Source organism: Schistocerca americana, chromosome 8 (assembly GCF_021461395.2).
Source record: "Schistocerca americana isolate TAMUIC-IGC-003095 chromosome 8, iqSchAmer2.1, whole genome shotgun sequence".
In the NCBI taxonomy this organism is placed as follows: Eukaryota; Metazoa; Arthropoda; class Insecta; order Orthoptera; family Acrididae; genus Schistocerca; species Schistocerca americana.
Window position 1 is genome coordinate 61691606 of NC_060126.1, and position 16370 is coordinate 61707975.

Sequence of the window (16370 nt, forward strand, 5' to 3'; positions counted from 1 at the left end):
GCAATGAGTGAAACACCACTGAAACAGGAGCCTCAATTAAAAATGGTTAGCCAGTTGCTGTTATACAACATTGAATCATGATGCACATGTGACCCACTGCTACCAATAATTTCAGTGTTCTGCTCTGCTCTGAACGTTAGTTCATACCTCATTTATTTCTGATCCTGATTTGCATCTTATATTTTCACTGTTCTCTTATATTTTGATGTGTGCAATTCCTCTGCTGTACCAATTAGTTTTTCAGAAACCTCTAGTGCATTTATTACTACTGCCAAAATTTAGCTTTGATTTCTGTAGTGAAGCTGTGTTCCTGTTCTGAACATACATAGTACAACATAATATACTATGGCTAAAAAGTTTTTCATGATACAGTCCTATGATTAAAAGTTGTTTAATTGCCATGTCAAATCTGGATAAAGTCCCAGGCTTTTGATGACTACTTCCATCATCATCATTGTCAGGGGCAAATCTGACTTTCGTGAAAGTGGTCAGGCTCCCACTTTTATATCTAGAGGATGGCATCTGATTGGCTGGATTATGTCACAGTGACATCACGGAGATGTCACATACTGAACTGTCATCCTCTACATCCATAGATTATGTTTGCACACATTATCCAGAGTCACTTGCGACACCATCAGTCACTCCAGGCAGTGAACTATAAGAAATCTTTCTCTGTGCTCTTTCCGTGTCAAGTGTACACTTCAGTGGATTGCTAAGTGCATAGCCAGTGTGTCTATTAAAGTTGTTTTCACTTAGTCTAATTTCAACTGTGTCCCTCATTCAGTGTGTAAGCAAGAATTCTTATATGTTCAAAGAAAATCTTGTGTTTATTTAACAGGCTGTGCTTGTCCACTGCAGATACCTCAAAATTCCTGCATTTAAGGTGACACGGAGATCACAAACTGTGCATCTAAACTGACCACACAAAACTTATGCTGCTTGCTCAAGGAATGTCATAAGCCCCAGCACTGTCAGGCCGAGATTATCTTTAATGGGTCACAGCTTTTGGATAATTTTGCTGGGTGGCTAGTATATAGTATATTTGTATGGTCCCTTGCCTGTTTGGACTCTGCCTATCTTACTAGTTGTTACACCAAAGTCATCAGATGTGTGCTATTCAATGTACAATGTAAGATGCCAGTGATATTAAAGGATAGATTCCTACTAACTACATAGAGCAAGCATTGAGTTGCAGACAGGCACAATGAAAAATAATGGTAGAAATGTCTGTCTTTTGCAGGACGTCCATCAGAAGTAAAAAGCACATGTACATTCACCACACACACACACACACACACACACACACACACACACACACACACACAGAGAGAGAGAGAGAGAGAGAGAGAGAGAGAGAGAGAGAGAGAGTAGTCTCTGGGTAAAAGGACCACCAGTATCAGTTGGGCACTGATGGTATTAAGGAATGGAGCAGGAAGTTATGCAATATGGTGTATTGTTCTTACTAGGTATGTTTCTCACTTTCACTGTGCTATTGAAATATGTTCCTTTTAATGTTCCACACTTCGGATCTGAGGAGGAGGAGGAGGAGGAGGAGGAGGAGGTTACCCAGAACATGTCATGAGATGATGGATAAAATTTCTTTGACCATCAAGACAAGTGTATTGCCATTATAGATTTCTTTAGAGGGTTTTTGTTGTTCCACCATATAGGATAGTGAGAGGCAATTCTTCACTAGTAAAATACTCCAGACCTTCCACAGTTCATTGTTGAAAGGGACATGGTGGGCTTGTTCTTCAATCCACACTGCAGTGGTTGCCTTGAAAGACCAGGGGGCCGTTACAGCCAACTGGTATACTGTGACTTTCTTTCCTTCAGTTTTCCAGGTATCTCAGAGGAGAGCCAGTGGAGTCCAAAGATGGTTCTTTTGTGAAAGAAAATCAAGGAGTGTTGCCTAAATTTCATTCTTGCACCACTGCAAAAATGAGTAATACAGATATTACTGTTCATGTCATTGAGAAACAGCTGAAATTGTTACAGCTGAACAAAGCTCCAAGGCCCCATGGAATCCCTCTCAGATTGTTTATTGAATTTTCAGCTGAGTTAGCTCCCCTTTAACCATAATATATTGTAGATCCCTTGAACAAAAAGGCTTGTCCTATGGTTTGAAGAAAGCAGAGGTCACACTGGTCTACTTGAAGGGTAGCAGAAGTGATCCACAAAACAACTGTCCAATATCCTTGACACTGGTTTGTTGTAAAATCTTACGATATATTCTGAACTCAAATGTAATGATCTATTTAAAAAATAATGACCTCCTCCATGCCAACCTGCACAGACTCCGAAACCACAGACCGTGTGAAACTGTAAGTATGCTTTTCCCAGATGACATCCTTAAACCTATGGATCAAGGTCTCGGTACAGAGGGGATAGTGCTTTAACCTGGATGGAGAGTCATCGGCAAAAGTAGAAATAATTTCAGGGGTTGCCCTCAGAAGGGCATTGGGTCCCATGCTGACCATGTTGTATATTAAAAAGCTACAGAGAATATTCAAGTGTAATTTCAGACTTCCTTTGCAGGTGACATACTTATATTGAAGTATTGCCTGAAAATATCTGCACAAATATTCAGTTTGATCTTGATAAGATTTCAAAGTGGTGGAAAGATAGACAACTTGCTTTATGGTCATAAAAGTAAAATTGTTCACTTTATAAAACGAAAATTTAGTATCCTATGTTTAAAATATCAATGAGTCACAGTTAAAATCTGTTCACTTCTACAAATATCTGGATGCATTAGTTTATAGGGGTATGAAATGGAATGATCACGTAGGCTCAGTCATAGGTAAAGAAGGTGGCAGACTTCAGTTCATTGGTAGGATACTAAGGGAATGCAATCACTCTACTTAGGAGACTAGTTGCAAAACATTTTTGTGACCTGTCCTAGAACACTGCTCAAGTATGTGGAACCTTTACCAAATAGAACAACAGAATATATTAAATGTATGTTAAGAAGGGCAACACAGATAGTGACAGGTTTGTTTGACCCATTGTAGAGCATCACGTACATGCTGAAAAGCTGAACTGGCAAATGCTGGAAGAATAGATGCAAACTACTGTGTGAAAGCCTTCTTGCAGAGTTTCAAGAAAGAGCTTTAAGTGATAAAGTGATGGAATAAAAGAATACAGAGGGGTCCAGAAAAATGTAGCCTCACTTTGATAGTCAATATTAATGGAACAAAATGACATACTATTGCAGTTCTTGCATGGGGGTGGGGAGTTATTTTATGTTTTATAAGTGACCCCTGTTAGCAGCCAAACAACGTTGATGCCACTGAACTGTTAACCGAACTCCATCTGTCAGTGTTGCCGGTGTGATAGAAGCACAAGAAGCCTCGACAGTTTCTTGTAGCTTGGTCAGTTTAGTTGGCTTCTGTTGATAAACTTAATTTTTCAAGGTCCCCCATACGTAAAGAGGTGTAAGGTATAAAGACTGTGGTGGGAGCTCAACAACTCCTCTTCCACCTATCCATTGCCCACCCAGTAGATCAACATATTTGTTGACATGAATGTGAGGGTTTTCAGGAGCTTAGGACATGCAGTTGTAGTGGTTTACAGTACCGTTCAGTCTGAATTATGCCTCTTCAGATCAGATAACCATTCCTGCAAATAGTTCATCCTCACGGGGTATGCCTTCAAACCACTTGCAAAACTCCATCCTTCAAATTGTGTCATCCTCATTCATAGCATGCAGTGATCTTGGAATGTACACTTTCCACTTTGCAGCCTTCAGAATTCATCAGAGGCTTGATCGGCTTACCCTGCTTTCAAGTTCATCTTGCTTCACAGATTTCTGAGATGATCTAGCGAAATGTTGCAACACAGCAGCAGTGGAAGCTGGACATGTTGATGTTTTTGATCAGCTAGTCCTTTCCTTACGCACATTCTGAACAGTACCATCAGCTTCAAATGTATCTTGAATACAATAAACTGTTGTATGTGTAGGTGGCTGAGTTCTGTACACATTACTCCATTGCTGTTGTGCCTCCATTATGTTTTCGTGCTTCCAGTACCATTTCAATATTGCCTTGTGTTGCTCAAATGACAATCTTACTTCATTCATTGCTGCACTGTCATCTGATGGAAAATGTGTACTGTGATCTGCTGAGAATACAGTGAACTAAGCTACCACACAAAATTGCAACAATATATCATTTTGTTCCAAAGATATTAACTATCAAAAAGTGTCTTCATTTTTCTGTATCCTCTGTATATTGCAGGCCCCTACATGTCGCTCCTGTAGGGATGGCAAATACAAGATTAGACTAATTACAGTGCACACACAGGCATTTAAGCCATCATTTTCCTGTGCACCATATGTGAATGGTAAAATGGGAAGTACTGTTTGTCATACATCTCACTGTAGTTTGTAGAGTAGGGATGTAGATGTTGTCCACCCATATCACCAAGAATGCAGTAGATCTCTTATTAAAACATTAAGACCCAGTAGACACCGCAGACTCGTACAGTTGAGCGTGGCTCTGTGTAACTGCCATGTAGTCCACAAGGCAAGGCAAACCTTTGTGGCTACCATTTTGAAACTCCAGAAAGTGCTGTCACATCCTGTGAGCAATAAGCTTCCATTATTAGAAAAGAAGACTGGATCTAATGCGTTGAAACTTGCTTTAAGTGGTTAAAACTGTAGATACAATGTGAAAATGAGAATTTAAAGAAGATCTGATTTGTATACACCAAGAACATGGAATAGATACTGAATAAAAATTTAAGAAATTGAGATTTGTAATGCCATTTGTGTTATGAACAGAGGGATCATGCCTATCTTTGATGCACTTGTTACATGATCCAGAATTTGTGGATGATCACATAGCATAAATTATGTTGGTCCCCTGGCTAATTCTGATAATTGTGTGTCACTGGTATTCAGTGATACGAAACATGTTTCTGCCATAAGTAAATGTTTCATTTTAGATGCTTCCACCATTTTTATTTCAGACTTAATTAGCATATCCAGGGAGCTCTTAGACATATCCAACTTACTGCACCTTTCATTTCAATTGTTGCACTACCCCTCATCACATATTTCTTCTCCACTTGATGATTTAAATGTTCCTCTAATATGTTTACTAATAATGTACATAAATAAACTGCAGAACTAACTAGAACTTACAATGGGTCAAATGGGACAGAAATAAGATGAAACTGACTTTGCCTCAAGGCCATCAATTTTACCTTCCTCATTTTTCCATTAGAGAAGGACTGAGGAACAGCTCCTTTTCATACAGGTAAAAGTAAAAAGCAACATGTTGGGAAAAAAGTGTGCACAACAAAATAGTTACTTGTTAGTAAATGACAACCACAATTTGTGACACAATAACAGTTTCACTGACTGTCATTTTTTAATTTGTCAGTTATTTATTGTGTTGTCATGCTGTTCTCTACAAACAGTCTATTTCTGTCATCAAAAATCATCCATTTGTCATTCTTTTGTGTTTTCTCTTTGACAAATGTCCTTCTGCAGCTATTTAGCATGCAAAAATATGGAACTACCAGTTAAGATTTAAAATGTATTTCACTGATTTGTTATATTGTTCATTTATTGGAACCTACGGTTAACTTACATCTTTGAACTAAAGTTGTAGAAACCACAGATTTCAAATCATCTCTCTCTCTTTCACTCACCTATTCATTCTTTTACTAACTAAGAGATAGAAGGGCTGGCCAGTACTTACCTCAGTTCAGTACAGCCGATAGATACACATCTGTTCTGTTCTGTTTTGTGTATCTATCGGCTGTAGTGAGCTGAGGTAAGTACTATCTCTTTGTTAGTGTTTGTTTCACATCTTTATATGAGAGTTTACATTAATCATTTATTCATTCTTTTGTACAAGGAAAGTACTATTGAGGTGCAATTGTCGCAGAACTGATTGGTAGTCAGGGGCTCATATTGTTAGCCAATAAACAGATTGTAATGACACTTAGAAAGTGTATTTTTTGGACAAACATACACTTTTTTAAATGTAACAATGCCTACTGACATCAACAGACTAAAAGTCGGGTAAATCATAATGTCAGTGGTGTCTGTTGCTGGATTCTAGTGCAAGTTGTTTATGTGATATTGCATTTTGAAAAGTTTCCATACCAACACTTGTTTGTGGCATAGTTGCTAGGTACAATGTTGTTATGTTTGTTTAATTGTGCTTATGTATTCCTTGAGTGCACTGTGACTTGCTAGTCAGTCAGTACGCGAGAGCCCAAGCAGCAGGTCACAACTGGGCAATGTGGTTTACCAATGCAGAGAAAGCCGACATGCTCATAGAGTATGGAGAGTGTAAGAAGAATGCAGTTTGTTCTTGTACAGTGTAAAAGGCAAGATATCCCAATAGATGTCAACCATCCCAGCGATTATTTATCAATCTTTTGAACCAGTTAAGTGAAAGTGATAGTGTAACACCTAGACAGTTTAACAGAAGGAAACAGGTGACAACAGAAGAAGAGGAAATTAATGTTCTTGTTGCTGTGGCAGTTAATTCACATGTTAGCTCCTAAACAATCATACGAAGAAGTGTCATGACTCAGGCAAGTGTCCTACGCACTCTCTATTGACATACATTCCATCCTTATCACATATCTCTCCATCAAGAGCTGTGATGGAATGAATATGAGAACTGTGTTAACTTTTGTACATGGGCATTAAGACAGCATACTCCAAATGTATCTAGTTTAATGATAAAGCCACATTTACCAATCATGGCCAGGCGAACTGCCAAAATTTGCACTATTGGTCTGTTAACAATTCCATTGTTTTAATCAAGTGGAACGTCAGTGTCCGTGGAGTGTAAACATGAGGTCTGGGATAGTGAACCATCAGCTCATAGATGGAATGCTGAACATGCAAAAGTATTGCAGCCTCCTAACAGACCATCTTCCATGGATGCTAAAAGACATGTCTCTAGCAACTAGGAAGATCCTGTGGTACCAACATTATGGCTGTCCAGCCCATAACTTATGAAATACTTCAGCGTGCGTATATGAATTGTTTCCAAGTCACTGGATTGGATGTAGAGGACCTGTACCTTGACCAGCCTGCTCCCAGATTTGATGCCTGTAGGCGTATCTGTGGGGAAAGCTGAAATTTTGCTGTCTACAAGGACTTATCAACTACACCCGATGTTATGCAATGATATATTACTGCAGCCTGGTCAGTCATCTTCACTTGAATGCTAGCACATGTACAGCAGTTGTTCCATACCAGACTGGAAGTGTGTGTTACCACTGACGGTGGTCATTTTGAACACAAACTGTGATGATCAATTGTCTTGTTACTGGTCAGAATCCACATAACAAGTGCATGCACTTTTTGGTGTTCTTTAGTGTGCGGTACCACAGACATCATACAAATGTCAGTGTGGGAACTTTTCAAGATATAAAATATTGCAAACAACTTGCACTAGAACCCTGCAACGAACATCACCAACATTCTAATTTACCCTACTTTTAGTTTGTTAATGTCGGTAGGCACTGTTCCGTTAAAAAAAAAAAGATTGTATGTTTGCACAAAAAATACACTTCCTAAGTATTATTACAATCTGTTGATTGGCTAACAGTACAAGCCACTAACTGCCATCCCATTCTGTGAACATGGCACGTCAATAGCACTTTCCATTCCCACAATATTTGTGGTGCAAGTTTTAGACTATTCACCCTGTATAGCTGCTGTTTACATGTTGTAAATAGCTTAATATTTATTTGGTTATGAAGTTCTTTTCTAAAGAAAATCTTTTTTTACATCTGTAAATACTAAATCCAATACTTTAGAAATAAAGGAGATCATCCAACAAATAGCAGAAGAGTTGAGTCATTGACAAGTGCACACAAAAGACAAAGAAAACTTACTAGATTTCTAAATAAATCTCTTGTTGAACTAGAGCACAGGCACAGGCACACCTTTGCCCCTACAGTGTGCCAGCAAAAGAGAGAGTGCCAGGACTACATTTTGGTTATCGGACAATGGGGAGGGTGGATGTTGTGTCTAGTGGGGTAGATGGGGGGCAGGAGAGAGGTGGGAGGCAGCAAGAGGAGTTGTTGGGAATTGGTAGCTAGCAGCCTGGAGTGAGGCAGCAGGTTTTCTTGCTAGGAATGAGGGAGAGAGGAATGTCTGTGCATGGGCAAGGCACATGATACGTGGGTACATGTATCTAAATTCAGAATTAATGCTCACGAGTAAAGGCCCACAGGTAGAGGCTGTTGACAACGTAGAATTATAACACGAGTCACAGGATAAAATATTTGCATGAGTACATGTACATCATGCCAGAGACTAAGGCCAACTGTTGCCCTTAGACTCTGGCATGATGTACAAATACTAATGCAAATATTTTATCCTGTGATTCATATTGCGATTTTGTGTTGACAAGAGCCTCTACCTCATTCTGAATTATGGTATATGTAATCTGGCTGCTATCTAAAGCCATGGCTTGGGAAATTCTTTTTTTGTCAATTTTATATATTACAATCTAATATATTACTAATCTAATGCAGGATCATGTGATGTAACAAGGCCCACTTCTTCTGAAGAAGGTATTTTTAGAAATACTGAAACCTAGGTCAGATACTAATAAACTTTTGTTTTCAACTAGTTGGCTGATATTTCAACCTTTTTGCTTTTGTGTTTAGATCAACATAATGACAGATGCTTCTAAGGACATAACACACTGAACTGAGCTGCTTGATTAGTGTATCCATGTGTTTACTTCATTTTTTCTCTGGCTGAACCACTGGGACTTTTATGCACTGTACTTCATTCAGTGTGTGACAATCACTCTCCGCTTCTGATGAGTCACTATTGTTGAAACAGCATAATATGAGTGTGTGTGAGATTAGTTAAAACTTAAACTGTTAGCTGTGAATGACTTGTAGGCCTGTTCAACTGTGATCTAAGCTATTTTTGCTAGATTTGAGTTTGAATCCTTGATTAGTATGCTTCTGTCATCAACAAACTTTACAGTTTCTGAGCTGTCATTGGATGAAACAGAGGTAGTTAACAAGTTGTGCTCAGTTAAATGAATTAGTATCCTATCATAGCACAGTTTCTCAAATACTTTTGAAAAGACTGGAAGGAGTGATATAGGTCTGTAATTAGAGTCAGTTTGAATATCTTCTGCTTTTTAGGTAGAAGTCACACAGCATATTTAAAATCTGTCAAAAAATGCCCAGAGACACTGACTGGTTACAAAGATAGCTTAAGGGTAATAATATCAAGTTGATACAAGAGTTTTATATTCTGCTAGGAATGCCATCATAGCCAGCATAATTACTTCTTTTTAGTGACATGGTGAATTCTGTGACTAGGGGTTGTATTTCTGAAACTAATGTCTGTTGGTGGTGCATTAAGTGTCTGCATAAGTAAACCTAACACAATTGTATTTTCTTGTTATTAGTTGGTGGAATTTTTGCAACCAAAACATGTTGTGATAAAATAAGCATAGAAATATTTGTGTGTAGCCTGAGACACAAACGTATGCAAAACTATCCTAGTTTTCCAACCTATTTGTTCCTTATGGAGGAAAGTGGAGTAGGTTGAGGAAGGTTAAAAAGCTCAGTCAGACCACAGGACAATAGACGTGCATCTAATATGAGGTCAGGGGGATGTATCAGAGAGAATAATGAGTCAAAGGTAATACAGGGCTACTATGAATGATTCATTCATTTTCATATCTTTCTGTTTTCCAAAATATAGCATGTACAGATATGGTTGCTGCATGAACAGAACCATAAACTCACTTTGTTTGTGCTGTAGTGCAGTGTCTCGACAAAATGGTGACAAAGCAAGAAAATAATTTTTTGTGTGTTGAAATTGTATGAGATGTTTATCCGTTACAACAAAGTGGTGTGCATCCAGAAAGAATTATAGAAAAGAACTACCATACAAGCAGAGTATTGTGCATTAGTATTAACAATTTAGGGACACTGGTTGACCCTGAACAGGAAAGCACCAGTCAACCAAGGGTGCCTGAAGCTACAGTGGAAAGGGTGAGGAAAAGTTTAGCATGCAGTAAAAAAGAAGAGGTCTACACAAACTACAGACTTGGAATGCCTACAGCAGACACTATGGAAAATTTTGTGATTGTGGTTACATTTCAAACCGTATTGCCTGCAGCTCGTGCAACACTTAAAAATAGAAGCGTATGGCTGGTGTGTTCAATTTTGCACCACAGTGCAGGAAGCACATTAGGATAAACATTTGGCCTCCAACCTGATATTCAGCAATGAAGCAACCTTCCATTTATCTGGAAAGGTTAAAGTGCCACAATTTCATGCCCCACACTCTCACATTACAGAAACTAACCTTACCAGATAAATGGAAGGTTGCTTCATTGCTGAATGACAGCAATCACAAATGAGGCTGTATGAGCTATTTTTCTTCTGTGAGGAAATTGTGACCAGCCCCTTTTGCCTCTATATGTTACAGTTGTGGTTGTCTCCACAACTCAGTGCTTAATTTCCAATCTTTTAAGTGCTCGAATGCACCTCTTTAGCAGGTCAACATCCTATGTCCACTCCAGCCATAAAAATCAAAAGTTTCAATTTTTGAAATCTTGTGACAAAACTTACATTAAGAAATAATTTTATACAAAATACTGTTATGAAATTCAGACTTTTAAAACATAATTTCTTATTGTGACAACAATAAAACTACAAGATTTAATATAAGCTACAAGTGCTACCATCTGTCCCTGGAGTACTTTTCTTTTTTATTTATGGTAATATACAGTACAATCACCAACCATTTTTACATATTCACAAACACCTTTACCTCTTATCTGTACATAAATGCTTTCATCTGAATTAATCTGGTGATTATTATGTGTATACAAAATGGTGGAAGTGTAATAGGACTTCCCAAAATCTTTATTTGCTACTTCACCAATACTTGATTGCAGTTATGCAACACAGAGGGGCATTGTGCAGTTGAGCTAGCATCTCTAGATTTACATAGAGGCTGCCCATGATTCAAGCATGGAGCTTACACACATGAAGGTCATGCATACAACACAGGCTGGCTGTGTTTAACACTGGCCAAGCATCAATCTCAGTATCAGTTGCTGATCAGCTGCAGCACAGCCAACAGCATTGAATGGAGCTACTGAGCTATGCCATGATTGTATGGATGGAAATCTCAACAATTGCAAGAAGTACCATATATAAAGCTATTGAAAATATTCCTATAGCGACTGTCTCTGGGGACAAGAATAATAAAATACCTGTTAAATCAGTTGTGTTGACTGCTCTGTTGGAAGCTCCTGCAGTTTTTGTAGGATGTAGTTTGAATTTTAGTACAGATAGGAATGATACTTCTATTCATGGTAATGGGTGGTTTACAGTTGCAATTGTTACTGGTAGTAATTCTGTGCTTAGTGTACCTGGCGTGGAAAGCTTTTGTGAACATGATGTTATAGCACTCCCACACTGTTCTGGTGCGTGCTAGCTGAAATTAAATCCTGCCACAAGAATTTCATCTTCTGACAAGATGGGGCTCCCTGTCAGTGGAGCATCGCTCGATTAGGCGTAATGGTGATGAGGAGGCTGTGTTCCTCGGCTTATAGATTGTCCGACCTAATGCCTCGTGACTTTTTCTTTTGAGAGTACATTAAGGACTGATAAAAATTCTGGAAAAGATCAGATGCTACTGTGATGACCATTGTTAAAATGTTGCTACAGTAGGTATATATTGAACATGACTAACACTTGAACATGTGCTGTGTGACAACAGGGGCACTTGTAGGAGATTTGTACAGTGCAAAATGGAAACTCTGTGAGCTCGTGGTTTTAGCGTGCAATGAAGCTTATTTGCACACACAACATTTCAGAAAATGTAGAGCTTTGAAAATGAATGAAACATTTATTGTAGTCCTGTGTGCTGGTAAACACTTGTGAGCTTCAGCCCAGAGATAACAGAGTGGGAAGTAAAGAGGAATTAATAGGAAGAGAAATATTAATAGTGCAATTAAGAACTGGGATGAAAAGAAGATGGGGGGAAAAAGAAAGAGGGGGTGGGAGGAGGAGACAAAAAAAACATAAAGAAAACAAGTAAAACATAATGGGCTAAAGTGACTGAGCACACGATTGGGCATAGGCCTTGAGACACCCAGTACCCAGTTGCTGATCCTGGCCTTTAGTATGACTCAGAGACCTGAGTGCCCACTATGCCACACAGGTTGTGTGGATCCTCCTACTTAGGAGACTGATGACCACAGCTGTTAAGTCCCATAGTGCTCAGAGCCATTTGATCCTCCTACTCAGACCTGTACTCTGATTAAAATTACTTTGCAATTGACGTTTCAGCGAGACGAGTGACAGAGGCCAGTTGCCATCCTACCTTAGTTCTTTCCTGAGTCCCACATTCTCACTGTGTTGCCTGTTTTGTAGGTACTTGCAGTGACTTGTAAAGCATGGCTGGCTGTACGCCAGCAGCATTGCCCCTCCCTCCCCCTCCCCTCTCCCCTCCACCGCAATCTGTCAGTCACAAAGCAGTTTTATCAGAGTACAATCCCGAATCTGAGATATGTCAACTTGCTTGCAACACATCCACACATCCAAGATCCTACTGAATTCAACCTCCAATAACACTCAGTTTCATGTCACTGATCACCACCATTTTTAATTATGTTTATTTCCAATTTATTATATCTTATTCAATTTTTTTCTTTATTGTTTTTTTTTTAATATTTTTCGTCCTCTCTTCTAACTTACTGGTTCGTTTTCCCATGTTTCTATACCTCCTACTTCTTTATTATATTATTCATTAGATTTATTTTGCTCTTCATCCACCTTTACTTCCTATATTTGTCATCATCTCTAGACTGAAGCTGACATGATGCTTACAAATCTCTGCTCTCCTAATTTCGAAGCAGAGATCTCTGTCTAAACTGGATGACAATCTGCTGCGTTCTGAACATATCTGCCAATACATTTGTTGCCAAATTACAACACGGTAGCCACAAGCTGTCATTAGGATTTTCTGATTCTGCTCTCACATAAACTTATTGTATTGAATGTTTCAGGTTTATTGAGAAGTACAAAATCAAATGTTTCAAAACTACTGCAAAAGGTGATGACAGTTCTGCTGTATCATTTGAAATCTTTAGTGTAATCTGACACTGACAAGCTGATCAGAGAACATATTATATTTTATTTCATTTGTTTTTTGTTTTCATGCAAAGCAGTGTTACAGGACACAGCAGAAATTGATAAAATGGATACTGTAGCAGTCAAACCTTTAAATAAGTGTTAACAAAAAATGAGTGCATAAACAAAGTAAATACCTCTTGAATGATTTGACATAATTCCCTTGGACATCCCACTATTGATCATAAGGTTACACATGAATAAAGTAGGTATTCATTAAATGTAGAGTAATATTAATAAAAAAAGCACTGACTTCTCAATATAAAGCAAAATACAGTTTTACTACAGGATGTGGAAATTATTGCCCAAGTATGATACAGCAAATGACAGGATTCCACTGGCATGCTGAGGTGGTATGCTGAGAGACACAATGGTACAGAGGTCACTGCCTCTGACAGTTTCTCCTTCAGCTTCATTCCCCTTCGTCACACCACAGGTGAGGTCCTTCTCGTTGTAGGGTCTGAGTGACCTGACCTTGCTTTTTAACCTTTGACAAACTATTTCCCTTTCCTCCCTTATGATAAGACAGTTTTGTTTATTTTCACATGCATGTTGGCAGTATTACAAATTTCACATTCTGGAGGTAAGTATTGGCAAGAATTTTTGCCACAATGCAGTGGGGATCAACAGCAGAACTATGCCCAAGTATTTACAGTGATTCAAGGATAAACAGTGCAAGAATTCCTTAGGAGATGGGGAGAATGCCTGTCTATTCTTTCTTTCTCATTGCTCCACATCTTGAAGTTGTTACAGCGTGTTGTTTGCTTTCAGTTATTGATTGCATAGTTATTCTGTGGTACTGTCTCCTTTTTGTTCCAGTACTCTGGGCAACTTTCTGGCTATCCCTTCAATAATAACAAATTTTTACAACCCTTCCCTCTCTTTGCTAGGCCACAGATCTACTATTCCTTAAAACTGTTGTTAGTTCAGTTTCTGTTGTGCAAAAGTGTCTTTTATTTACGTTCACTTGTAATTATGAGAGAAGTATATTTTGACAACTAATACTCACTTGACCATACAGTGTGTGTCAGAACAATTTTAATAACTGTATAATATACACAGAAATCTGTTCTACAAAAACTCTTTGAGCTGCCTTCCCTTTACATGTGCCGTCCTTTCCACCTGTTAGCTGTAACAAAATAAAATTAGTTTTGCAAACAATAAACAGGGATCAGGTCTGGTTACACTTTTGTGTCTAAATGTCCAACTGATGATATGATAATATATGAGGAACTTATGATCAAAAATAGATAACTCCACTTGTCATGAAATTTAAATGTTAACTGATTCCAGTAACACTTTTCGATTTGAATCAAATTACAATCTTCTCAAGCTACAAAAACAGACAAACATGTTTAAAATGACTGAACTACAATCTGTGGAACAAAATTTTGACAACCCATTACATTTTAGCTTCATATCTGGCCACCTTCAGCAGCAGCCAATAAGTTAACAGGAGTGCCTCTCTGGAATTCCCCTATTTCAATACATATCCAAAATGGTAGAATACTAATGTTGCAAGACATTTATTATCAGTTGTTCCTTACATTATTAATTTAACATAATAAAGTATAATCATGGAAGAGAATGTGCAAGAAGTTCATTCTAGATAAGTAAGAAAACCTGAAAGAGTAAAGTAATTGGAATGTGACCAAAGACTCTTCAAATGTGCAACAAAACTGGATAAAATTTATACGCAAATTTCAGCTCTACTATTCACTTTATATCAATAGATGAATTGAAATTTACTCTTAAGGGATCACAAGAATTCCCTGAAAAATATTTAATGTTCTACACCATCCAGGCCTGTGTATATATTAGTTTTTGATCATTCCTGTATAAAAAAAAGGAGTTGTTCATTTTTGATTATGATCTCCTGATATTAACTAATTTCATTCATTGTTACTACTAAACTGTTCATTTTTTGTTTAGCAACTTTAACAATGTAGCATACATTCTATTAACCACAAACTTTGTTGCATCTGTGTCTTTCATTATAGAAATAATTAAACAATGGAAAATCCAGGATGGAATGTAACAAAAAGGATACTTGCTACTCACCATGCAGTGAAGATGCTGAGTCGCAGAAAGGCACAACAAAAAGACTGTCACACAATTAGCTTCCAACCACAAGGCCTTTGTCAAAATTAGACAACATACACAGATATAGACACACACACACACACACACACACACACACAGTCTCCGGCAAGTGGAGCCAATCTTTTTGTTGTGCCTTTCTGAGACTCAGAATCTGCACTATATGGTGAATAGCAACTACTCTTTTCATTATGTCATTATAGAAATAATTACAGACATATGAAATAATAAGAAATATTTAAAGTTGCACAAATGCAAGTTAAAAAAAAAGTCATCCCTGATAGATTTCTAAGTGAATTAAATTCTTAGAGAATATTTTATGTTGCAGTAAGGCATTATGAACGTCTATACACAACTTGCAGAGGTAATTAAGTACATTATTACTATATTCCAGGTCCAATTATCACACAATAAATTATGTCTGCAATCCGGCAATCATGTATTTCACAATTTATTAGGTATTTATCTGTCTTCACCGAAAACTGTACAGCAACAGTGCTTTAGAATTACTGTTCATAAAATTGATACACTGATACCACCTACAACATAGCATACAACCATATAATTATAAATATAAAAGTGAAATTTTATGTAATTTTCTGATTAAAATTATGTTTTTTAAATATAGGCCAGGTTCAACAGATGTGTTTTTACAGAGCTGCAGATATTTCAAACTGACAGGGTTGACTAGTTCAGTTAACGGCACATACAGAGGAGGCCAACAGTTTTCTGCTCTTCCAATTACACAATTCAGCTACTGTTTATCTATTTTCGTGTCCTGCATCAGCAGGGGATACAACTCAGTGTTGGCATATAAGCAAGCACTTCCAGAAGTGGGTTAGCCCAGCAGTCCCTATCTTCAGGCTCTCAGGGTGACTGACAGGCAGGCATATAACTGGATGCTACTAGCTCCTGTTCTGAATGGGCCATAACTTATTGTACTGCCTACAAGCCACATATGCCGACAGGTGTGTTTGCCCAGACTGCAATGTCATCATTTTCTCAGCACAACAAAGTGTGCACTAAAGTAAATGGAAAAAGTCATGAATGATTTGTAACAAATCGAGCCTTTTTGGAATTTCTCCTCCCCAATTGAAATCTAT